Consider the following 27,610-nt stretch of genomic DNA (forward strand, 5'->3'; position numbering starts at 1 on the left):
GACAATTCTTTGTTACTCAGTGCTCACTATGATGAGTGTCGTTACCATCTGTCACCATACAATGTTATTACAATATTATTGACTGTATTCCCTATGCAGTACTTTTCATCTCTGTGATTTATTTATTTTATACCTGGAAGTTTGTACCTCTTAATCCCCTTTATCTATTTTGCCTACCCACAGCTACCCCCCACCCCCCACCTCCCGCCACAGCCGTTAGTTTGTTCTCTGTATTTCTATTTTTAACTTTTTGAATAACGTCCTTACCGTTTCCTACAGTGGTTGCACCAACTTACATTCCCACCAATGGTACATGAGGGTTCCTTTTACTCCACATCTGTGCCAACACTTGTTATTCACTGTCTTTTTGATGATAGCCTTTCTGACTGGTGTGAAGTGATATCTCATTGTGGTTTTGATTTGCATTTCCCTGATGATTAGTGACCTTAAACATCTTCTCATGTGTCTGTTGGCCATCTGTATGTCTTTGGAAAAATGTCTCTTCAGGTCCTCTTCCCATTTTTAATTGGATTCTTTGTGGTTTTTTTGGTGTTGAGTTGTATGAGTTCTTTATATATTTTGGGTATTAACCCCTTATCAGATATATTATTTGCAAATATCTTATCACATTCACTAGGTTGTCTTTTTTTGTTGGTGTTTTTTTTTTGCTGTGCAAAAGCTTTTTATTTTGGTGTAGTCCCACTAGTTTGCTTTTGCTTTTGTTTCCCCTGCCTCAGAAGACGTATCTAGAAAAATGTTGCTAAGACTGATGTCCAAGACATTATTGCCTATGTTTTCTTTAAGGAGTTTTATGGTTTCAGGTCTCACATTTAGGTCTTTCATCCATTTTGAGTTTACTTTTATGTGTGGTGTAAGAAAGTGGTCCAGTTTCATTCACATGTAGCTGTTGAGTTTCCTCAGCGCCATTTATTGAAGAGACTGCCTTTTCCCCATTGTATATTCTTGCTTCCTTTGCTGTAGATTAATTGACCATATAGGTGTGGGTTTCTTTCTGGGCTCTCTACCCTGTTTCATTGATCCATGTGTCTGTTTTTGTGCCCGTACCATATTGTTTGGGTCACTACAGCTTTGTGATATTACTTGAAGTCCAGAATTGTGATGCTTCACCCTTTGCTTCTCTTTTTCAAGATTGTTTTGGCTATTGGGGGTCTTTTGTGATTCAATACAAATTTTAGTATTATTTGTTCTAGTTCTGAAAGCTAGAAAATGAAAAATGCTGTTGGTATTTTGATAGGGATTGCTTTAAATGTGTAGACTGCTTTGGGTAGTATAGACATTTAAACAATATTTGTTCTTCCTATCCAGGAGCAAGGAATGTCTTTCCATTTCTTTGTGTCATCTTCAGTTTCTTTCATCAGTTTCTGATAATTTTCAGAGTATAGGTTTCTCACCTCCTTGATTAAATCTATCCTAGTTATTTTATTCTTTTAATGCAATTGTAAATGGGATTGTTTTCTTATTTTTCTTCTACTTCATTATTACTGTACAGAAATGCAATAGATTTCTGTATGTTAATTTTGTATTCTTCAACTTTACAGAATTCATTTATCAGTTCTAGTAGTTTTTTGGTGTAATCTTTAGGGTTTTCTGTATATAGTGTCATGCCATCTGCAAAGAGTGAGTTTTACTTCTTCCTTACCAATTTGGATGCCAATTATTTCTTTTTCTTGTCTGATTGCCACAGGTAGGACTTCCGGTACTATGTTGAGTAAAAGTAGTGAGAGTGGACATCCTTGTCTTGTTCCTGATCTTAGAGGAAAAGCTTTCAGTTTGTCACCATTGAATGTGTTTTTAGCTGCGGGATTTTGATATGTGGCTCTTTTTGTGTTGAAACATTTTCTCTCTAAACCCACTCTGTACAGTTTCATCATGGATGTACTTTGTCAAATGTTTTTCTGCATCTTCTGAGGTAGTCATATTGTTTTATCCTTCCTCTTGTTGATATGATGTATCTTGTTGATTGATTGCAAATAGTGAACCACCCTTGCATCCTTGGAATAAATCCCACTTAATTGTGGTAAACTATTTTTTAATGTATTGTTGAATTTGGTTTGCTAATATTTTGTTCAGGATTTTACATCTATGTTCACCACAGATATTGGCCTTTAGTTTTCTTTTTGGGGGGTATCTTTATCTGGTTTTGGTATCAGGGTAATGCTGGCTTCCCCTTTTATTTTTTGGAATAGTTTGAGAAGAATAGGTATTAACTCTTCTTTAAATGTTTGTTAAAATTCACCTGTGAAGCTCTCCGGTCCTGGACTTTTGTTTGTTGGGAGTTCTTTGACTACTAATTCAATTTCCTTACTAGTAATTGGTCTCTTCACATTTTCTATTTATTTCTGATTCAGTTTTGGAAGATTGTATGTTTCTAGGAATTAATCTGTTTCTTTTTAGGTTGTCCAATTTGTTGGCATATAACTTTTCATACTGTTATCCTTTGTATTTCTGTGTGGTGATTTATCCTCCTTCATTTCTGATTTTATTTATTTGAGCCCACCCTCTTTTTTTCCTTGATGAGTCTGGATAAATATTTATTTATTCTGTTTATTTTTTCAAAGAATCACTTCTTGGTTTCATCGGTGTTTTCTATAAATATTTTTTTTCAACATTTTTTATTTATTTTTGGGACAGAGAGAGACAGAGCATGAACGGGGGAGGGGCAGAGAGAGAGGGAGACACAGAATCGGAAACAGGCTCCAGGCTCTGAGCCATCAGCCCAGAGCCCGACGCGGGGCTCGAACCCACCGACCGCGAGATCGTGACCTGGCTGAAGTCGGATGCTTAACCGACTGCGCCACCCAGGCGCCCCTCATCGGTGTTTTCTATTGTGTTTTTGTGTCTATTTCATTTATTTCTGGTCTAATCTTTAGTGTTTCCTTCCTTCTACTAGCTTTGGGCTTTGTTGTTGTTTGTTTGTTTGTTTGTTTGTTTTAGCTCCTTTAGTTGTAAGGTTAGGTTGTTTATTTGGGATTTTTTTCATTCTTACGATAAACCTATATTGCTATAAACTTCCCTTTATGAACTGCTTTTGCTGCATCCCAAAGGTTTTGGACTGTTGTGTCTTCATTTCCATTTGTCTTCATGTATTTTTTGATTTCCTCTTTGATTTCATGGTTGACCCATCTGTTGTTTAGTAGCATTTTGTTTAGCTTCTGTGTGTTTGCAGTTTTTCCAGAATTATTTCTTGTAATTGATTTCCAGTTTTCATTGTGGTTGGAAAAGATGTTTACTATGATTTCAGTCTTCTTAAATTTACTGATACTTGTTTTGTGGTCTAACATGTGATCTGTCCTGGAGAATGTTCCATGTGTACATGGAAAGAATGTGTATTTTGCTGTTTTTGGATAGAATATCCTGTGTGTGTCTGTTAGGTCCTTCTAGTCTAATGTGGTGTTCACAGTCGCTGCTTCCTTGTTGGTTTTCTGTCTGAATGATCTACCCACTGATGTAAGTGGGGTGTTAAAGTCCCCTGTGGTTGTTGTATTGCTCTCAGTTTCTCCCTTTATGTTTGTTAATATTTGCCTTGTGCATTTAAATGCTCCTATGTGGCATGCATAAATATTTATAATTGTTACATCTTCTTGTTCGATTGATCCCATTGTCACTGTGTAGTGCTTTCTTTGTCTCTTGCTACAGTCTTTGTTTTAAAGTCTGTTTTGTCTGATACAAGTATTGCTGCTCCAGCTTTTTTTTCATTTTCATGTGCATGGTGGATGTTTCCACCCCTTCCCTTTCAGTCTTTATGTATGTTTAGGTCTGATGTGAGTCTCTTATGAGCAGCATGTAGATGGGTCTTATTTTTTTGTCCATTCAGTCACCCTTTGTCTTTTGATTGGAGCTTTTTACAAATGTTTTATTTTTTATTTTTGAAAGAAGGAGAGAGAGCACACATGTGAGCAGGGGAGGGGCAGAGAGGAGGGGGACAGAGGATCTGAAGCAGGCTCTGTACTGACAGCAGAGAGCCCCATGCTGGGCTCAAACTCACGAGCCATGAGATCATGCCCTGATCCGAAATCAAGAATTGGATGCTTAACTAACTAGGCCACCCAGGCACCCCTCGATTGGAGCTTTTAAAGTAATTATTGATAAATATGTACTTATTGCCATTTTGTTCATTGCTTTCTGACTGTTTGTGTAGTTCCTAAAGGTCCCTTTTTAAAAAGTCAAATTGTTAGAAGGATACATGATGAAAAACAATCCCTCGAGTAATCCTTTTTACTCTCCATTTTGTTATTCAGTTTGAACCACTTTTAATCTTCCAAGTGGTAGTTTCCATTTTCACTTCTTTTTTTTTTTAATGCTTATTTATTTATTTATTTAGAGACAGAGACCACGTGCATGTGTGTGCCTGAGTGGGCGGAGGGGCAGAGGGAGACGGAGAGAGAGAGAATCCCAAGCACACTCTGTGCTGTCAGCTCAGATCCCCACATGGGGCTTGATTCTACCAACCTTGAGATCATGACCTGAGCCGAAGTTGGACAGTTAACAGACTGAGCCAAAGTTGGAACTTAACCGACTGGCTCAGTTAACTGAGCCAGTCGGTTAAGTATCTGTCTTCTGCTCAGGTCATGATCTCATGGTTTGTGGGTTTGAGCCTCTGTTCTCTGAAGCCTGCTTCAGATTCTGTCTCCTTCTCTCTGCCCCTTCTCTGCTTGCACTCTGTCTCTCTCTCAAAAATAAATAGAACATTAAATTTATTTATTTGTTTATCTATCTATCTATCTATTTATTTATTTAGAGAGAAAAAGAGTGTGTGTGCATGAGCAGGGGAAAGACAGAAAGAGAGAATCCCAAGTAGGCTCCACATTGTCGGTGTAGAGCCCTACAAGGGGCTTGAACTCATGAACCATGAGATCATGACCTCAGCCAAAATCAAGAGTTAGATGCTTAACCATCCAGGTGCCCCTACATTTCTTTTCTTGAATGACTTTATTGTTCTTGAATTTCTAATTGTCTTTCTTGATTTGCATCATTAGTCGTTAATACCTTATGTTGTTTTAAATTCTTAGTCTGTCCTCCTCCCAAGGGAGCCTTCAGTGTTATTGTTTCCAGACTTAACTGATGGCTCTCTAGGTCTGATTCAAGCTGTCCTATAGTGCATCCCCATTGTTACTTTCCTAAGCTAGTTGCACTATTTCTTTGATTTCGTGTCTTGTTCTTTCTTAATTTACTCTCATTTTGTTGTAACATGTCTTAGAGTGTCTTCTAACAAAGGCAATATTGGGAGGTAATGTTCTGGGTGCTACATCTCTTAAAAATGCGTTTGTTCTCAGGGCGCCTGGGTGGCTCAGTCAGTTGCACATCCCACTTCAGCTCAGGTCATGATCTCATGTCTCATGAGTTTGAACCCCACATCGGGCTCTGCGCTGACAGCCTGAAGCCTGCTTTGGATTCTGTGTCTCCCTCTCTCTCCTCTCTGTCCCTCCCCCACTCATACTCTCTCTCTCAAGAAAAAAAAAATGCATTTGTTCTCGGGGTGCCTGGTGGCTCAGTTGGTTAAACATCTGACTCGGTTTCAGCTCAGGTCATGATCTCACAGCTTTGTGGGTTCAAGCCCCGTATCAGGCTCTGCTCTGGCATCATGGAGCCTGATTTGGATTCTCTCCTCTCTCTCCTCTCTCTCCCCACCCATGCTTTCTCAAAATAAATAAATAAATTTTTTAAAAAATGCATTTATTCTCTCACCTTATTTATACCTGATTGATGATTTGTCTGAATATAGAATTCTATGTTACTTTATTTTCCCTAGTAACTTCGAAGACATTTCCTAACTGTCTTTATGCTACTGGCATTCTATAATGGTAGTAAGAAGTCTGTTACCAGTCTGGTTTTTATTCTCTGTAGGTGCCTTTGTTAGTCTGTTTGTTTCTTCTCTCTGGAAATGTTTGCTTTCATCTCCTTATCCTTGGTGTGGGTCTTTTTGTGTGGGCATAGTGACGGACACCTTATGAATTTTTTTTAGGGAACAGGGGTTTTGTTTTGAGCTTGAGACTGGAATATTCCCTTTTATTATTATTTTTAAACAATATTCTCCCTTTTTTTCTACAACTCTGGATACTGTAAATTTAAGATAGATGCTCTAAGTCCTAGTTTTTAAAAACAGCTTTATTGAGATATAATTCTAATACTATAGATTTCACCAATTTAAATGTGTGATTCACTGGTTTTTAGTGCATTCGTTGAGTTATGCAATCATCACCACAATCTACCTTTAGAACATTTTGATCACCCTAAAAAGAAACCTCATACTCATTAGCAGTCACTCCCCATTCCTTCCTCCCTACCCCTAGGCAACCACTGTTCTACTTTCCATCTTTCTGTATGCCTGTTCAGGACATTTAATACGAATGGAATTATATAATATGTTATCTTTTATGTCTAGCTTCTTTTATTGAGCGTAATTCTCTCATGACTCACACATGTTATAATAACTATCAGTACTTCATTATTTTATGGTCGAATAGTATTCTACTGTATAGATAGATATACCGTATTTAATTAATCCATTCATCAGTTGATGAATATTTGAATTGTTTTCATTTTTTGGCTATGGTGAATAATGCTGCCGTGAGTATTCATGTACAAGTTTTTAATGTGGCTATATATTTTCATTTCTTTTGGGTGTATAGCTAGGAGTGGAATTTCTGGGTCATATTTTCTGTGTTTAACATTTTGAAGAACTGCCGAAGTATTTTCCAAAGTGACTGCATACATTTCCACCACCAGTGTATGAGGATTCCAGTGAACCTATGCCCATTTTTTAAATTGGCTTATTTGTTTTTTCATTGTTGAGTTATGAGAGTTCTTTATATATTATGACTACAAATCACTTATCAGAAAACTGAGTTGCAAGTAATTTCTCTCATTCTGTGGGTTGTCTTTTTACCTTCCCGATGATATCATTTGCAATACAGAAACTTTAAGTTTTGATACAGTCTAATGATCTACTTGTCCCAATGATCTAATAGTCACAATGACCTACTTGTATATTTTCCTCTGAGAATTTTATAGTTTTAGCCCTTATATTTAGGTCTGTGATTTATTTTGAGTTGATTTTTGTGCATTCAACTTTATTCTGTTCCAGCACCATTTGTTGAGAATACTGTTTCTTCCCTGTGGAATTTTCTTGGCACGTTTGTTGAAAGTAATTGACCAAAAGGATAAGAGTTTATTTCTGAAATTTCACTTCTATCCCATTTATTTATATGCTTATCTTATGTTCTCTTGATTACTGTAGCATTGTGGTATATTTTGAAATCAGGAAGCTTTTAGCACAGAGCCCAAATTGGGGCTCCATCTCATGTACCATGAGATCATGACCTGAGCCAAAACTAAGAGTCCAGTGCTTAACTGAATGAGCCAACCAGGTGCCCCCCCCCCCACAATTTTGTTCTATTCAAAGATTGTTTTGACTATTTTTGGTCCCTGGTATTACCCTATGAATTAAAAAAAATTTTTATGGGTATTGAGGAGGGCACCTTTTGGGATGAGCACTGGGTGTTGTATGGAAACCAATTTGACAATAGACTTCATATATTGAAAAAAAAATTAAATGAACAGAAAATAAAATAAAATAAAATAAAATAAAACAAAATAAAATAAATTTTTTAATGTTTATTTTTGAGACAGACAGAGCACGAGTGGGGGAGAGGTGGAGAGAGAGGGAACACAGAATCTGGAGCAGGCTCCAGGCTCTGAGCTTTCAGCACAGAGCCCAACTCTGGACCCGAACCCACAAACCGCAGATCATGACCCGAGCCAAAGTCAGACGCTTAACCAACTGAGCCACCCAGGCACACCTACCATATGAATTTTAAAATCAGTTTGTCAATTTCTGCAATAAAGCCAGCCTTGGATTTTTTTTTTTAATAATAGCCTTTACTTTTTAGAGTAGTTTTAGATTTACAAAAAAATTGAGCAGAAAGTGCAGAAAGATCCAGCATACTCCTTTCCCATAGACACACCCACTCTTTCCCCAATTATTAACATCTTGCATTAGTTGGTACATCTGTTATAAGTGATGAACCAGTAGCGACACACTATTATTAACTGAAGTCCATTAGGGTTCACTCTCTGTGTTGTATAGTTCTATGAGTTTTGACAAATAAATAATGTCATATATCTGAGATTACAGTATGGCCCAGAATAGTTTCGTTGTCCTAAAGAGCTCCTGTGCTTCCCACCTGATCCTTCCTACCTCTCCCCAAGACCCCTCCCTAGACTTTGGCAACCAGTAATCTCTTTTACTGTCTCTATAGTTTGCTCTTTCCAATTTATCATATGGTTGGAATTATACAGTATATAGCCATTCCAGACAGCTTTCTTTCACTTAGCAATGTACATTTGGGGCTTTTCCATGTCTTTTTGTGGCTTGATAGCTAATTTCATTTTATTGCTGATTTAGATTGCATTTTATAGATATATCATAGTTTGTCCACTGCTTCCAAGTTTTGTCAGTTAAGAATAAAGCTGCTGCAAATATCCATGTGCAGATTTTTGTGTGGCCATAAATTCTCAGCTCATGGTAAATACCAAGAAACACAATTGTTGCATCATATTCTAAGAGTGTGTTTACTTTTCTAAGAAACTGCCAATGGAGCACCTGACTGGCTCAGTTGGTTAAGCATCTGACTCTTGATTTTGTCTCAGGTCACAATCTCATGGTTCCTGAGATCAAGCCCTGGGTTGGGCTCTGTGCTGACAGTGTGGAGCCTGCTTGGGATTCTCTCTTTCCCTCTCTCTCTTTGCACCTCTCCTGCTCTCTCTCTCTCTCTCTCTCAAAATAATTAAATGTTAAAAAAAGGGGGGGGGGGACTGCCAAACTATCTTCCAAAGTGGTTCTATATCCTTGTCAACATTTGACATTGTCAATGTTTTAAATTTTAGCCATTCTGAAAGGAGTATATTGGTGTCTCATTTTCTCTTTCTTTCTTTCTTTCTTTCTTTCTTTCTTTCTTTCTTTTTTTATTGTCAAGTTAGCTAACATACATTGTAGTCTTGTTTTAGGAGTAGATTCCTGTGATTCATCACTTACATACGACACCCATTGCTCATCCCAACAAGTGCCCTCCTCAGTGCTTATTACACATTTTCCCCACCCCCCAACCCCTGACCCCGTTAAACCTCAGTTCTCTGTTTTAAGAGTCTCTTATGGTTTGCCTCCCTCTCTGTTTCTTATTTTTTCCTTCCCTTCCCCTATCATCTTCGGTTAAGTTTCTCAAATTCCACATATGAATGAAATCATGTGATATCTGTCTTTCTCTGACTGACATATTTTGCTTAGAAGAATACCCTCCAGTTCCATCCACATTGTTGCAAATGGCAAGATTTCATTCTTTTTCATTGCTGAGTAGTATTCCATTGTGTATGTATACAACAGCTTCTTTATCCATTCATCAGTTGATCGACATTTGGGCTATTTCCACATTTGGCTATTATTGATAGCACTGCTATAAATATTGGGATACATGTGCCCCTTCAAAAAGCATTCCTGTATCCTTTGGATAAATTCCTAGTATTGCTGGGTCATAGAGTAATTCTATTTTTAATATTTTGAGGAACCTCTACACTTTTCCAGAGTGGCTGTACGAGTTTGCATTCCCAAAAACAGTGCAAGAGGGTTCCCCTTTCTCCACATTCTCACCAACATCTGTTGTTTCCTGAATTGTTAATTTTAGCCACTCTGATCGGTGTGAGGTGCTGTCTCATTGTAGCTTTGATTTGTATTTCCTTGATGATGAGTGATGTTGAGCATTTTTTCATGTGTCTGGTAGTCATCTGAATGTCTTCTTTGGAAAAGCGTCTATTCATGTCTTCTGCCCATTTCTTCACTGCATTATTTGTTTTTCAAGAGTTGTTAAGTTCTTTATAGATTTTGGACATTAACCCTTTATCTGATATGTCATTTGCAAATATCTTCTCCCATTCTGTCAGTTGCCTTTTAGTTTTGTTGATTGTTTCCTTTGCTGTGCAGAAGCTTTTTATCATGATGAGGTCATTTTTGCCTTTATTTCCCCTGCCTTTGGAGACATGTCAAGTAAGAAGTTGCTGTGGCCGAGGTCAAAGAGGTTGCTGCCTGTTTTCTCCTCCAGGATTTTGATTGTTTCCTGTCTCACATTTAGATCTTTCATCCATTTGGGGTTTATTTTTGAGCACGGTGGAAGAAAATGGTCCAGGTTCATTCTTCTGCATGTTGCTGTCCAGTTCTCCCAGAAACATTTGCTAAAGAGACTTCTTCCCACTGGATACTCTTTCCTGCTTTGTCTAAGATTACTTGGCCATATATTTGTGGGCCCATTTCTGGGTTCTCTACTCTGTTCCAATAGTCTGTGTGTCTGTCTTTGTGCCAATACCATACTGTCTTGATGATTACAGCTTTGTAATACAGGCTAAAGTCCAGGATTGTGATGCCTCAAGCTTTGGTTTTCTTTTTCAACATTGCTTTGGCTATTTGGAGTCTTTTGTGGTTCTATACAAATTTTAGGATTGTTATAGGTCTGTGAATAAAGGTGGTGCTGTTTTGATTGGGATTGCATTGAATGTGTAAATTGCTTTGGGTAGTATTGACATTTTAACAATATTTGTTCTTCCAATCCATGAGCATAGAATGTTTTTCCATTTCTTTGTGTCTTCTTCAGTTTCTTTCATAAGCTTTCTATAGTGTTCAGCATACAAATATTTTGCCTCTTTGGTTAGTTTTATTCTTAGGTATTTTATGGTTCTTGGTGCAATTGTAAATGGGATTGATTCCTTGATCTCTTTTTGTTGCTTCATTATTGGTGTATAGAAATTCAACCGATCTCTGTACATTGATTTTATATCCTGCAACTTTGCTGAATTCATGTGTCTGCTCTAGCAGCACTTTGGTGGAGTCTTTCAGGTTTTCCATGTAGAGTATTATGTCATCTGAGAAGAATGAAAGTTTGACTTCTTCTTTGCCAATTTGGATACCTTTTATTTTGTTTTATTGTCTGATTGCTGAAGCTAGGACTTCCAACACTATGTTAAACAACAGTGGCGAGAGTGGACATCCCTGTCATGTTCCTGTTCTCAAGGGGAAAGCTCTTAGTTTTTCCCCATTGAGGATATTAGCCGTGGGACTTTCATATGATGGCTTTTATGATGTTAAGGTATGTACCTTCTAGCCCAACTTTCTTGAGGGTTTTTATTAAGAAAGGATGCTGTATTTTGTCAAATGCTTTTGCTGCATCCTTTGACAGGATCATATGGTTCTTATCCTCTTTTCTATTAATGTGATGTATCATGTTGATTTATTTGCAAATATTGAACCAGCCTTACAGCCCAGGAATTAATCCCACTTGATCATGGCAAATGATTCTTTTAATATACTGTTGAATTCTATTTGCTAGTATCTTGTTGAGAATTTTCACATCCATGTTCATCAGACATATTGGCCTGTAATTCTCTTTTTTTAGTGGGGTCATCATCTGGTTTGGTAATCAAGATAATGCTGGATTCATAGAATGAATCTGGAAGCTTTCCTTCCATTTCTATTTTTTTGGAACAGCTTGAGAAGAATAGATATTAACTCTGCTCTAAATGTCTGGTAGAATCCCCCTGGGAAGCCATCTGGCTCAGGATTCTTATTTCTTGGGAGATTGTTGATAACTGATTCAATTTCTTCATTGGTTATGGGTCTGTTCAGATTTTCTATTTCTTCTGTTTGAGTTTTGGTAGTGTGTAAGTGTCTAGAAATTTGTCCATTTCTTCCAGATTGTCCAGATGGTATGTAATTTTTCATAGTATTCTCTAATAATTGTTTGTATTTCTATTTTATCTATTTGGGTCCTCTCTTTTTGAGAAGTCTGACTAGGGGTTTATCAATTTTGTTCATTGTTTCAAAAACCCAGTTCTTAGATTCATTGATCTGTTCTATTGTTTTTTTTGTTTTTTGTTTTTGTTTTTTGATTCTATATTGTTTATTTCTGTTCTAATCTTTATTATTTCTCTTCTTCTGCTGGCTTTGGGGTTTGTTTGCTGCTCTGTTTCTAGTTCCTTTAGGTGTGAGGTTAGGTTGTATATTTGGGACCTCTTTTGCTTCTTGAGATAGGCCTGGACTGCAAAGTATTTTCCTCCTAGGACTGTCTTTGCTGCATCCCAAAGGGTTTAGACTGTCATGTTTTTATTTTCATTTGCTTCCATATGTTTTTTAATTTCTTCTTTAATTTCCTGGTTGACCCATTCATTCTTTAGTAGGATGTTCTTTAACCTCCACGTATTTGGGGGCTTTCCAAATTTTTTCTTGTGGTTGATTTCAAGTTTCACAGTACTGTGATCTGAAAATATGCATGGTGTGATCTCAATCCTTTTTGACCCAGTATGTGATCTATTTTGGAGAATGTTCTGTGTGTATTCAAGAAGAATGTGTATTCTGGAGCACCTGGGTGGCTCAGTCGGTTGGGTGTCTGACTTCCGCCCAGGTCATGATCTCATGGTTCGTGGGTTTGAGCCCCGTGTCGGGCTCTGTGCTGACAGCTCAGAGCCTGGAGCCTGCTTTGAATTCTGTGTCTCCCTCTCTCTCTCTGCCCCTTCCCTACTCATACTCTGTCTCTCTCTGACTCTCAAAAATAAATAAACATTGAAAACAATTTTTTAAAAATTAAAAAAAAGAAGAATGTATATTCTGCTTTTGGATGAAAAATTCTGAATATATCTGTTAAATCCATCTGGTCCAATGTGTCATGCAGAGCTGTTATTTCCTTATTGATTTCCTGCCTAGATGATCTGTACATTGTTGTAAGTGGAGTATTCAAGTCCCCTATAATCATGGTATTATTATCTATACATTTATTTATGTTTGTGATTAATTGACATATATTTGGGTGCTTTCTTGTTAGGGACATAAACATTTACAATTGTTAGCTCTGCTTGATGGATAGACTCCTTAATTATGATATGATGCCCTTCTTCATCTCTTGCTCTAGTCTGTGTTTTAAAATCTTGTTTGTCTGATAAAATATGGTTACTCTGGCTTTCTTTTGACATCCTGTAGCATGATAGAAGCTTCTCCACATCCTCACTTTCAATCTGCAGGTGTCCTCAGGTCTAAAATGAGCCTCTTGTAGGCAGTGAATAGATGGATCTTGTTTTTTCATCCATTCTGATACCCTATGTCTTTTGATTGAGACATATAGTCCATTTACATTCAGAGTGATTTTTGAAAGATATGGATTTAGTGTCATTGTGTTATCTGTAAGTTTTGTGCTTGTAGTGATGTCTCTGGTCCTTTGTTGTTTTCTACTCACAGAGTCCCCTGTAGGTTTTCTTACAGGGCTGGTTTAGTGGTCATGAACTCCTTTAGTTTTTTTGTTTGTTTGTTTGTTTTTAATTTTTTTAACGTTTTTATTTATTTTTGAGACAGAGAGAGACAGAGCATGAACGGGGAGGGGCAGAGAGAGAGGGAGACACAGAATCGGAAGCAGGCTCCAGGCTCTGAGCCATCAGCCCAGAGCCCGACGCGGGGCTCGAACTCACGGACCACGAGATCGTGACCTGAGCTGAAGTCGGACGCTTAACCGACTGAGCCAACCAGGCTCCCCGAACTCCTTTAGTTTTTATTTGCCTGGGAAAGCCTTTATCTCTTCTGTTCTGGATGACAGCCTTGCTGGATAAAGGATTCTTGGCTGCATATTTTTCCTATTCAGCACATTGAATATTTCCTGCCCCTCCCTTCTGGCCTGCCAAGTTTCAGTGGACAAGTCTGCTACAACCCTTGTGTGTTTACCCTTGTAGGTTAAGGCCTATTTGTCCCTAGATGCTTTCAGAATTCTCTCTTTATCTTTGTATTATGCCAGGTTCACTATGATATGTCGTGGTGTTGACCTGTTTTTGTTGATTTTGAAGGGAGTTTTCTGTGCCACTTGGACTTGGATGCCTGTTTCCTTCCCCAGATTAGAGAAGTTCTCAGCTACAATTTGTTCAAATAAACCTCCTGCCCCTTTCTCTCTTTCTTCTTCTTCTGGAACTCCTATGATACAGATATTATTTCATTACATTGAATCACTTAGCTCTCTAATTCTCCCCTTGTGTTCTAGTAATTTCCTTTCCCTCTTTTTTTCAGCTTCATCACTTTCCATAATTTTATTTTCTATTTCACCTATTTGCTCCTCTGCTTCTTCCATCCTTGCTGTCACTGTATCTAGTGTATTTTGCATCTCATTTATAGTACTTCTTAATTCATTGTGACTATTTCTTAGGTCTTTAATCCCTGCAGCAATAGATTCTCTGCTGTCACCTATGCTTTCTTCAAGCCCAGCTATTAGTCTTATGACTGTTACTCTAAATTCTTGTTCAGATATGTTGTTTATTTTGAGCAATTCTCTGGCTGTCGTTTCTTCCTGGAATTTCTTTTGAGGAGAATTTTTCAGTTTTGTCAGTTGGGTAGGTTTCTGTCTTTTACGTGGTTTAATAGCTTGTTATGTGTCCCGTACCTGCAAAAACCACTATATTAAAAAGGGATCATACAGTGTCCAGGGCCTGCCACTTCAGGAAATGGTTTTGGAGTGTGTTGCGTGCAATCTGCTGTTGTGTATTTGACTGCTCAATCCCACTGGTCGGTCCTCTGTAAAGCTTCTACTTGCTGGTAGTGGTGGATTGTTTGGACCTTCCACGAGGTGTGCTTTGATTTGTTCATTGAAGTAACCTGGAAAAAAAAAACCAAGCAGAGAATCAAAGGTACTATAAGTCTTAATCCAGAGGAAGAGAAAGGAAAATAAAAAGAAGGAGATTTAGAAAAGGTATAAAAAGAATAGAGTAAAAATGCCTGATTAAACAAACATAACAGAGAAAGAAAGAAAGAAAGAAAGAAAGAAAGAAAGAAAGAAAGAAAGAAGAAAGAAAGAAAGAGAGAGAAAAAGGGGGGTAAAAATATATATGTAATAAGAATTACATTATATATATATATATATATATATATATATATATATATATATATACTGTTGTAGATCTTAAATCTGTTCTCACCTTCCTATTCTGCATTCTGTGAGATTTGCTTGACTTTACCTTTGAACTCTTTTAATTGAATTTTTTAATTTTAGTAATAACTCTTAAATTCCAAGAATGTCCTATTTTCGACTTGTCAGTTTTTTATATTAACACTTTTACTTGCTTTTGATTGCAGTATTTTCTCAGGTATCTCTGAGGATACTTATTACAAGTTTTGTTGGCAGAGGTGGAAGTGTGTATGTTTCTCACCTCCCCATTTTGTTACCTGGATTTCTTTTTTCCTCTAAGACTGTTTTTTCTTTTAGTTTATATCTCTTTCATGTGGCAGGCTTTCCTCAAATGTATGGTGTTCCTTAGCTTTCTATTATAGTTAAGAATGAGGCAAAAAAAAAAAGCCTGGTTGGGAGATAGCATAGGCAGGGCTGACATACACAGACTGGAAGGTATCACTTCAGGGGCAGGGAAGCCCTTGGTGCTGGAATGTGTTCTCTGCTCTAAAGCTGATCATTTTCCTGGAGAGATGTTAGTTAGTTAGTTAGTTAGTTAGTTAGTTAGTTAGTTAGTTAGTTAGTTAGTTTTGATTGGCCAGTTTTCTTGCTGTGGTTGTGATGGGTGGGTATTCATTTCCTTTTGCTCTTTTATGTGTGTGGGGGGGAGGAGGGGGGGTAACCTGACTCGCCTGATAGAAACATGAACTTTAATTTTAATGTCCTCTTTTATTTCTGTTGTCTTAAGTTGAAGAACAGATTTGCTACTGGTGTTTCATGTACCAAGAATTGCTAACTGGGGTCATTGGATCCCTTAAAGGCTTCAGGCGATACCCAAAATTATATTCAAAATTGTATGTGTACAGTTTCTTGGAAAAAATGTCCATACCTGTCAGGAGGTTCTCAAAGTGGTTGATGGTCCTAGAAAGGTTAAGAATTACTGGGATTTTGCTTTCCATAGCACATGCTAAGTTATCATTGAAAGTCTGCATGTTGACATTTTTAGATGACAACGTTAGATAACTTTTCTCCTTAAACTATGGAAGAACAACAGGTACAGAAATGAAGGTGGGAAATAAGTACTCTGGGAAAGGCAATGCTATAGAAGTTCAAAGAAAGATATTACTTCCCTTGTCGAGGGAATTTAGATTCTCTTTTTGTTATTTTGGTTTGGTTTGAACGTCATCTGTAGTGTTGAAATGATGTGCTATCAGGATAAGTCACAACATTTGTTTATGTTTGAGCCTTCTGCAACTCATGAAATGACCAAGTATAAAACACTTTCCCTGGAAGTTCATGGTCATGTAAATATTTTTTACCAGCATGGTTGCAAGGCAGCATGGTCATTTCTGCCACTCCTACAAGTTGCTATGCAGAAGGGTGGTCCCTATATAAATATTTATTTTTTGCTTCTGGCAGGAAAGAAATCTAACTTTAAACGTCACGAAAGTAAAATTGTCATCGTGGTGTATTTCCTTGCTCATATAATGAGTGGTTTAGCTGTACTATTTCAGGGGGGAAAGTGGTCATATAAGATTTTGTTTTTAACAAGATCTCTACTAGTTTTTCTTCTTCTGTGAAAAGAAGATTTAAAATTTGTATTCATAGTATGCTTCTACCCCAGAAATCTCAAGACCTATTTTGTACTGTGAACAGAAAAACCCCTTTTGACATGTGAGTGCTTCTTTGGCTAATATTTATGGTCATATTGGGGATGATATAAACATTATATTTCATAAAAATATTCAAACTTATGTTCAGAGATTATTGATCCATTACTTTAACACTTTATTGGTTATCTGAATATTTTGCACTTTCTTGTATTAAGTCAACAATCAGCTTTTTATTCTAAAAATTAATTTAACTGTCAAATCTTAGATTTTCTGAACTAAGTTATAATTTCTAAATAACTTTTTATTTTTTAAAAAAAATTTTAGCGTTTTTAATTTATTTTTGAAAGACAGAGAGAGACAGAGTACGAGTTGGGGAGGGGCAGAGAGAGAGGAAGACACAGAATCCACAGAAGGCTCCAGGCTCTGAGCTGTCAGCACAGAGCCTGACGCGGGGCTGGAACCCACAAACCGTGAGATCATGACTTGAGCTGAAGTCAGACTCTTAACCTACTAAGCCACCCAGGTGCCCCTAAATAACTTTTTATTAATCTAGTTTCTACAAGTGTATTTTGTCTTAAGTTAAAAATATAAGTAGTTCAGAGGCACCTGGCTGGCTCAGTCAGTTAAGTGTCTGACTCTTGATCTCAGGTCAGGTCTTGATCTCAGGGTCATGAATTCAAGCTCTGTGCTGGGTGTGAAGCCTATTTTTAAAAATATATAAATTTACATGTACATATGCATGTGTATGTATACACACACATATGTATAAGTACTTCAGGTAACTTCAGGTCTTCTTAATCACAGTAAAGTAAAAAATTCTCTTTCTCTTCCTTGTTTTTTTATTCAGTGCTAAATTCCACCTTAGTCTCTTGCTATACTTATCTTGATTTGTTACTATACTAGTAATATTTTGGTTTATAATATACAGTGTTTCTTCTTTCCTCAAAAAGACATTACCTTATTTTACTACAGTGTTTTTTCCTCTTCATTCTGCTTCACTGCTCTTAAAAGTTATGGTTGCAAATCATTTTGTACTGTTACTGTCAAGTTAGCTTACGTGCAGTGTATACAGCATGCTCTTGGCGTCAGGAGTAGATTCCCATGATTCATTGCTTACATACAACAGCCAGTGCTCATCCCAACAAGTGCCCTCCTCAATGCCCATCACCCATTTTCCCATCCCCCAACCCCCTCTTCAATCCTCAGTTTGTTCTCTGTATTTAAGAGCCTCTTATGGTTTGCCTCCCTCTCTGTTTGAAACTATTTTTTCCCTTCCCTTCCCCCATTGACTTCTGTTAAGTTTCTCAAATTCCACATTTGAGTGAAAACATCCGATATTTGTCTTTCTCGGACTTATTTCACTTAGCATAATACTCTCCAGTTCCATCCACATTGTGGCAAATGGCAAGATTTCATTCTTTCTCTTTGCCAAGTAGTAGTCCGTTGTGTATATAAACCACATCTTCTTTATCCATTCATCAGTTGATGGACATTTGGGCTCTTTCCATAATTTGCCTATTGTTGAGAGTGCTGCTATAAACATTGGGTACATGTGCCCCTATGAATCAGCACTCCTGTATCCTTTGGATGAATTCCTAGTAGTGCTATTGCTGGGTTGTACTGTTTTGCTTCAGTTAACACTTTATGGAAATCTTTGAAGTTAATGTCCAAAAGTAATGACTTAGGCCTGATGTAATTTAAGTGAAGAATAAGTCATTCTCTCCCTTCAAATGTTTAATGCAGTTAGAGTAGCTGCAAAAGTAAACTAAAATTTATTTTCATTGGCTTTTTCACCTGTTGAATTATTATATTAAAACAAAGATGAGGATTTCATTGAGACCCTTGGAAATTTTCAAATATGCACAAAACAGGGAGTATAGTAAAATACTCCCGTACCCAGTTTGCTTATCAATCAGCTTCAACAGTGATCCACATGTAGCCAGTCCAGTCTCATTTCACCCCATCTGGATTATTTTAAAGATGTTCATTGGGGCACTTTTAAAGTAAGTAGGATTAAAATTTTGTGACTATGTTTATATAAGAAATGGGTGCCGTTAGATATATTTAGGTATATACATGAACTTGTTTGCTGACTTATTTAGCCTCTAAAAGAATGATTTCTGTTTTCAGTAGTGTTTCACTTAAGTTTATATTACTTTCAGGGAAAGGTGTACCAATCAAAATTATAAAGAGCACCATGATAATAAGATTCAGATTAGATGCTGCTGTGCCAAGTTTGAAAGTTTGTCTGATGTCCTCCTTAAATAGTGCTAATATATCAAAACAGATTTATTGTAACCTAATAATAATTATGCTTTTGCATAAAGATTAATTTTTGAGGATGTTTTATTTTATGTGTTTGTGTTTAAATATCCATTTGTTCTAAGTAAAGTTTGTAAAAGTACTATCAGCATAGGTACCATTCAATGTTTTGTTATTACTGGGGCGCTTGGGTGGCTAAGTCAGTTAAGCATCCTACTTTGGCTCAGGTAATGATCTTGTGATTCATGAGTTCGAGCCCTGCATCGGCTCTGTGCTGACAGCTAGAGCCTGGAGCCTGCTTCGGTTTCTGTGTGTCCCTCTCTCTCTGCCCCTCCCTCACTCATGCTCTCTCTCTTTCTCTCAAAAATAAATAAACATTAAAACATTTTATAAAAAGCTTTGTTGGTTACTGATGCTTAAGTGTTATGCATTTACTTAATTAGCTTTGTATGTTGCTGGGGGGTATTTTTTTATTTTTATTTTTTAATTTTAATTCCAGTAGAGTTAACATACAGTGTTAGTTTCAGGTGTACGATATAGTAATTCAACAATTCTATACATTACTCAGTGCTCATCATGGTAAGTGTACTCTTAATTCCCTTCACCTAAATCACACATTTCCTCCCACCTGCCTCCCCTCTGGTAACCATCAGTTTGTTCTCTATAGTTGAGTCTGTTTTTTGATTTGTCTCTTTTTTTCTTTGTTCATTTGTTTTGTTTCTTAAATTACACGTAGGAGTGAAATCATATGGTATTTGTCTTTCTCTAACGTATTTCACTTAGCATTATATGCTCTAGAACCATCCATGTTGTTGCAAATGGCAAGATTTCATTCATTTTTATTCCTGAGTAATATTCCACTGTGTGTGTGTGTGTGTGTGTGTGTGTGTGTGTGTGTGTGTGTGTGTGTGTACTGCATCTTCTTTATTAATTCATGTATCAGTGAACACCTGGGTTGCTTCCATATCTTGACTATTGTAAATCATGCTGCATTGGGGCACCTGGGTGGCTCAGTTAACTGTCTGACTTCGGCTCATGGGTTCATCTTATTGTTCATGGGTTCAAGCCCTGCGTCAGGTTCTGTGCTGAAAGCTTGGAGCCTGGAGCCTGCTTCAGATTCTGTGTCTCCCTGTCTCTCTGCCCTTCCCCTACTCACACTCTGTCTCTTAAAAATAAGTAAATGTTAGGGGCGCCTGGGTGGCTCATTCGGTTAAGCGTCCGACTTCGGCTCAGGTCATGATCTCACGGTCCGTGAGTTCAAGCCCCGCGTTGGGCTCTATGCTGACAGCTTGGAGCCTGGAGCCTGTTTCAGATTCTGTGTCTCCCTCTCTCTCTAACCCTCCCCCGTTCATGCTCTGTCTCTCTCTGTCTCAAAAATAAATAAAACATTAAAAAATAATAAAAAAAGTAAATGTTACAAAAAAATTTTTTTTTTTAATTTTTTTTTTTTCAACGTTCATTTATTTTTGGGACAGAGAGAGACAGAGCATGAACGGGGGAGGGGCAGAGAGAGAGGGAGACACAGAATCGGAAACCAGGCTCCAGGCTCTGAGCCATCAGCCCAGAGCCCGACGCGGGGCTCGAACTCACGGACCGCGAGATCGTGACCTGGCTGAAGTCGGACGCTTAACCGACTGCGCCACCCAGGCGCCCCTCAAAAAATTTTTTTTAAATGCTGCAGTAAACATAGTGGGTACATATATCTTTTCAAATTAGTGTTTTTGTAATCTTTGGGTAAATAACCAGTAGTGAAATTATTGAATCATGCAGTAATTCTACTTGTAGGTTTTTTTTTTTGGTAACCTCCATAATGTTTTCCACAGTGGCTGTACCAGTTTGCATTTCCACCAAACAGGCAAAAGGGTTCCTTTTTCTCCACATCTTTGCCAACACGTGCTGTTTCTTGTGTTTTTGATTTTAGCCATTCTGACAAGTATGAGGTGATATCTCATTGTGGCTTTGATTTGCATTTCTCTGTTGGTGTTGAGTTGTGTAAGTTCTTTATATATTTTGGATATTAACCCTTTATCACATATGTCATTTGTAAAAAACTTCTCCCATTCACTATGTTGCCTTTTTGTTTTGTTGATGATTTCCTTTGCTGTGCAGAAGCTTTTTGTTTTGATATACTCTCGGTAGTTTGTTTTTGCTTTTGTTTCCCTTGCTTCAGGAGGCATATCTAGAAAAATGTTGTTTTGGCCAATATCAGAGAAATTACTACCTATGTTCTCTTCTAAGAGTTTTACAGTTTTAGGTTTTGCATTCAAGTCTTTCATCCTTTTTGAGCTTATTTTTGTATATGGTGTAAGAAAGTGGTCTACTTTCATTCTTTTGCATGTAGCTGTCCAGTTTTCCCAGCACCATTTATTGAAGGAATTGTTTTTTTCCCACTGTATATTCTTGCTTTCTTTGTCAAAAATTAATTGACTAAATAATTATGGGCTTATTTCTGGGCTCTCTGTTCTGTTCTATTGATCTATGTGTCTGTTTTTGTGCCAGTAACCTACTGTTTTGATTACTACAGCTTTGTAGTGTATCGTGAAATCTGGGATTGTGATACCTCCAGTTTTGTTCTTTTTCAAGATTGCTTTGGCTATTTTGGGTCTTTTGTGGTTCCATACAAATTTTAAGATTATTTGTTCTGGTTCTGTGAAAAATACTGTTGATATTTTGATAGGGATTGCATGAAATTTGTAGATTGCTTTGGGTAGTATGGATACTTTAACAATATTTCTTCTCCCAATCCATAAGCATGGGATATTTTTCCATTTGTTTGTCTCATCTTCAATTTCTTTCATCATTGTTTTATAGTTTTCAGAGTATAGGTCTTTCACCTCTTTGGTTAAGTTTATTCCTAGGTATCTTATTCTTTTTGGTGCATTAATAAACAGAATGATTTTCTTAATTTCTCTTTCTTATACTTCATTATTACTGTATCAAAATGTAACAGATTTCTGTATATTTATTTTGTATCCTTCCATCTTCTGAATTAATTTATCAGTTGTAGCAGGTTTTTGGTGGAGTCTTTAGGGTTTTCTATGTATAGTAGCATGCCATCTGTAAAGAGTGAAAATTTTACTTCTTCCTTACCAATTTGAATGCCTTCTATTTCTTTTTCTTCTTCTCTAATTGCTGTGGCTAGAACTCCCTAAGATATTTACTTTCACTTATAGGCCTTTGTGTGGTCGTATGTTTTAATTTCTCTTGAGCAAATACCTAGGAGCAGGACTGCTGGGTCACCAAAGCCCTTAGATCTCACTTGGATGCCAAAGCCTGTAAAGGAAAATCCACCATCTCATCCCCTTTTTATGACTGAAAAACCAAGACTCACTATTACACGCTACAGTTTGTGGGTTAGGACTTAAATCTAGATCCTGTAAATCCAGGTCATTTCCTGTCTATGCCTGTCATGTTCTTTTCAGTGATGATGTTTCCCTGTTTTAAGAACAGTGCTAATAGATTTCTAGATCTTGGCAACAGTTAGAGAATGGAAATATTTATCAGTAACAACACCAGAATATAAACAAGGTTCTTCCTCAAGTTATTAGCTTTCACTGCTGGCCTGGAAATTTGGAAGTTCATAAAATTATGAACTTAACTCTTCAAGTCTAGTCTTAGACGAATACTACCCTCTCTCCCTGTTTATTTTGCACAGAGTTTAAGATCTCACCAAAACCTTTATGGTATAAACAATAGACTTGATTGACTCTTGCTTGAATAATTGTGTAAAAATCTCTGAATTCTGGCATTCAAAGATTTGAAATTCTCTGAGATATCCAAGATTTTTCTAATACAAAGGTAATAAAATACATTTTAAATTATTAGACTCTTTCCCAAAACTTTTCATCCTGCTAGATTTTCATTTCATATAAAGTTTTCAAGCAGCTTACCAAATTCTGGCTGAACACTCATGCTGGTCAATATAGGATAGCCCAAATGTATACATCTCTGTTTCCCCTTTAGTATAAAGTTTTGATTTTTTTCTATCATAAATTTATTGAACAATGTGATTACTATACTTAGCATCTAGCACAGTACTTCACGCAGAGAAAAGAGGTCTTATCCCATCTTACTCTCACTCTAGCATGGAAGAGCAGTGCCGGTAGAACAGCCTGGTCAGAAGACCTGATGTCAGTGTCCCGTGGTGGGAATTCAGACGAATTGCTAACCTGTTCCTTCTCAGCCTTCTCATCTGTGCCATGAGCAACATCCACACTTTCTCCAAGACTTGCAGAGTAGGCAAGCAGATGATATGGTCATTAACGAGCTGAAGCAACAAAAGAATTAAGTATTAAATTCCAACTCACTGGTTTTGCAACTCTTAGCCAGTGATACTTACTTTACCTTTACAAACAATGATTAAACTTGGGCAATAGCACTTCTAATTGTATTCAGGTAGAGAGTGAAAGATATAATAATGCCTTTGATTAAACAACCTACAGGATTATCTAAGTTTAATTATGGGTTCATTCTCTCTAAGAAAGTAATAACTATAATTATTGAAATGCTAAATTAATAAGAAATAAGCTTTGTATTTCTCATTGCAATGTCTAAAAAGCAATAACCAAAACTGGGGTCAAATCTCAGCTTCTTACTAAGGAAACGATATACAAATTTTATACTCTTATTTAAAAAATGAGGATAATAACTGCCTTGCAAGGGGCTTTACGAGAGTTGAGATAATGCATATAAAATGATTATTAGCACAGTGCCTGTTAGTGTTACATAAAACCTGCTTAGGAACTTTAGGGTAGGTAGTAGCAGTAAACAAGTGGAAGCACTGAATCAGTCTTTATTTTGAACTTCTGTGAACTTTGTGTTAGGCTGTGATCACATGTTCCATTCAACTGAGTGGTATTCAAGTTTGGTCAAGTAAGGTTAGTAAAATATATAAACACCCAGTCCAAACAGAAAAATTCCACATCTCAAAAATCAACCATATTTTCCACTTAAGTACCAGAGACTTTAAAATAATAGAAGAATAGAAGATAGTGATTAAGCTTTTGATAAAGAATAAGAAACTGGGACCCCCGGAGAGGCGGTACCCAACCACATACATCTGCGTCTGCACCTGCCTGTGCACTGGCTCCTAGGAGCATTGTTTACAGCGAGACCTGGACCTTCTCAACCTCCTCGACCCACACGTGGGGTCATTCAAGGTGTCTGGGTCTGACGAGCCAGGCCCAGGCCAAGCTGCCGCATGGCTCTGGAGGTGCCACAGGCGGCAGAGCAGCCCCAGTGCACCCCCTGGCAGGCATTTAAAAACAACACATTTTAAATTAAAAAAAAAAGTGAACAAGATGTGGAAGGGATCGGGATTTAAGGTCTATTTCTGAATTTTGAATATACTGTTATGCAATTATTAAATTATGTTGACGGATTTTTATGAGGGAAATGCTTATTTTTTTAGATCAGCAGAGCATACAATCGTTATTTTGCTAGAAATGTGTAGGAATTTGCCAAAGTGGGTGAAACTTGGGTGTTTTTCCTTCTACTCTAGTATATATTTTTCAGTCTTTTATAGTTTAAAAAAATACTTAAAATATTTTAAAGAATTTTTTGGGGCGCCTGGGTGGCTCAGTTAAGCGTCAGACTTTGGCTCAGGCTCAGGTCATGATCTCCGTGTTGGTGAGTTGGAGCTGCGTGGGGCTCTGTGCTGACAGCTCAGAGCCTGGAACCTGCTTCGGATTCTGTGTCTCCCTCTCTCTCTGCCCCTCCCCCATTCACACTCTGTCTCTCTAAAGAAGTAAATAAACTTAAAAAAATTCTTTTTTTCAAATGTTTATTTATTTGTTTTGAGGGGGTGGGGGGCAGGAAGAGAAGGAGACAGAGAATCCCAAGCAGGATATGTGCCTCTTGGCCTCGAACTCACAAACAGTGAGATCATGCCCTGATCTGAAGTCAGATGCTTAACCAACTGAGCCACACAGGTGACCCCAAAATACTTAAATTTTCTTAAAGTATCTTTGTTATCTTTACTGTAGCCTCTTTGGGAAAGCTTTTCTGGTTACTGAAGATTCATTTATGTCTTCATAACTAAAACTGTTAAAGCTAAACGTTTCTTTTTAAATGAGTGAGACTGCTTAATTTAAAAGGAATTTTTAATGGTTTTCTGTGATCCTTGATTCATCACAGAGTTACATACTGAGTTGATTTTTTTTCTTTTGTATTTCCAATACTCGGGTCCAAAGCACGTTAGAAGCATTTTTTTTTTTTTTTTTAGAAACATTCAACCTAACCGTAGTTTTCTTGTGCTGTAAAGAAAATTACAGTGTACATTTCCAAAGATGTTTATGACCAAACATTCAATAATGTGATTTTGGAAGACACGTAAAGTGACTAGGAAGGAATAAATTGCTTGGTGAGCCACACATGGTTGTCATTCATCATGATTTACACATGGAAACCCATTGCTATTTTTTTCTTGACTTAACAATAGTCATAAAGCAAACGGTTTCCATATATGTTTGCTCTCTTGACCTTCAGTGAGGTTTTTGAGATCCTAAATGCCATATATTAAATTTGCCTGGAATTTTCTCCTGGAAAATAAGAAATTGTCTGTTTGAAAATTGAAAAGGTGCAAATGCTGACTAAAAGGTTGGTTTCAGGATGTGATCTCATTTTCCTTAGTTTTCAGTCTCCTGAAAAGAATGCTGACATGAGCTATGAAGAATAGAGATGTTTTGATATATTTTGAGGCCTATTTGCTCTGTAAAATGTCTTAATTTATGTGGGTAAGTTTGTTTTATTAAGGCAAGGATTTTTCAGTCGTTTCTGTAGTAAAATGGAAAGAAAGGAAAATATTAGCTGGCATACTGTTACCTGGCATTCAACCAGTTTTAGCAGTAATTTTTACCAAGAAAGTCTTAGCCTGCACTTTTGTTATTTTAATAGTGCAGAAATAAAGCTTATCTTCAAGTTATTTCCCTCATGTCTTAGCTTCCTATAGCCTCTCCCTTTATATTCTATCAGTAAATTATAAATTATTAAGCATATTGCTAGAGTACATTATTCCATTACACTGACATGTAAAAGTACAAGCATCTATTAAGAGGGCATGAAATAGATTTAATCTTGAGGGCTACATAATCCAGGCAAGTTGAAGCGACTTTTAAATGGCCTTAGTTTTAACCTTCCATTAGTTCCCAGTAATCTTAAAGTATCACCACCCTTTCATTCCAATTTAAAACACCTTGCAGATACCTGATGGTAAAAAGGCATAATGAACGCTCGAATGACTCAGACTGGATGCCATTGCATTGACATTCGTTTCTGCATTATTTAGCATGATATACAGTAACTCATTTAATAAGCTATTTGGAAGCCTCGATAGATAGAAAAAGGAGAGACTTATTCTGTGAATAAATTTGTTACTTTCTAGTTTGCTTCTCCTGAGTTAGATAATGTAAATACAAGCAACTAGAGAATAAAGGGACACTATGTATAATGTAAATTAATATTTGAAAGAAGCTTTATTTCTTGTGACTAAGTGGCAAGCTTTCTAAAACTAAAAAACAAAAAGTATCCTAAAAGCACCATGTGTACTCAGAAAATGTTCTCTTGTTCCAAAGACAGGACAGACAGGTTTTTATGGAGAAACCAGTCACAAAATAGATCTTTGGCAACTCTGATTTTCTAAATTTCCAAGTATGTTTGAGCTTTTCTGGATCAAGCATCCCAGTTTTATGATGAAGCATCTGTACTTTTCAGGAAGTCCCTTCCCTTTTAGTCCTTCTCTTTCTAATAGACTTAGCAAAGTTACCGAAGGTCTGCAGTAAATAAATTCAGCTTGATTGTACAGAGTTTTGAAGAACTAAAATACTACTACTTGCATGTATCATCAGGTCACAGGTATACATCGGGATCAAACTAATCTAATTTTCTAATTAGTTAGAAAATAGTACAAGTGTCGACTGCCAAAAATGCTGTGAAATAGCTAGGGAACTTTTAGAGAAGAAGAAAAAAGGAATTAAATATCAAGGGTGCAAAAAATCATGTCATACTAGAACATTGGAGTGACTCCAGTAGTCTAGAAATGTAATAAGATGAATTTAATAGGAATGAATATTATGTGCTATGTTAAATTTTTTTCAAAATGTATACGGTATCTTTGGGGCACCTGGGTAGCTCAGTGAGTTAAGCTTCCAACTTTGGCTCAGGTCATGATCTCATGGTTTGTGAGTTTGAGCCCCACGTTGGGCTCTGTGCTGACAGCTCAGAGCCTGGAGCCTGCTTTGGATTCTGGGTCTCCCTCTCTCTCTGCCCCTCCCCTGCTCACATTCTGTCTCTCTCTCAAAAATAAGTAAATAAATAAAAATAAAAATGTATATGGTATCTTATAAGCCAAGGAAAGCTAAGTAGGCAGTGGTGGCTACAGAATTCTCTTTACGTTGGGTTTGTTTACGAGTGGTTGTCTGGTGGCAAGGGGGCTAGAGGAATTACCTGGGAGCTTCATTTGAGAAACAAGCTGTATTAATTAGCTTTTGTGGAGTGACAAATGACTCCAAAGTTTAGTGGCTTAAAGCAGTAACCATTTGTTTAGCTCCTATTTCTGTGGGTTGGCCATTTGGGCCCATATCAACTGTATGGTTTTTCTGGTCTCATTCTTATGTCCATTGTCAGCTGCTGGTTGGTTGGAGGCTGGATGAGAGAGGAAGGTGTCCAATGGACCAACTTGCCCATGTGGCCTTCTTCCAGGCTACACATGGCAGCTGGGAGAAGTTCTAAGAGGAGGAGTATAAGCACTCAGTGCCATGGAGACCC

The 27,610-nt window shown here is 37.2% G+C and overlaps 1 protein-coding gene across 2 annotated transcripts in view; it reads left to right on the forward strand.

The window, feature by feature from the left end:
- Window positions 1–27,610, forward strand: part of TWSG1 (twisted gastrulation BMP signaling modulator 1) — a 71,793-nt gene that overhangs the window by 7,729 nt on the left and 36,454 nt on the right. The gene's annotated exons all lie outside the window — the stretch shown is intronic.

This window comes from Lynx canadensis, chromosome D3, assembly GCF_007474595.2.
Source record: "Lynx canadensis isolate LIC74 chromosome D3, mLynCan4.pri.v2, whole genome shotgun sequence".
NCBI classification, from domain to species: Eukaryota; Metazoa; Chordata; class Mammalia; order Carnivora; family Felidae; genus Lynx; species Lynx canadensis.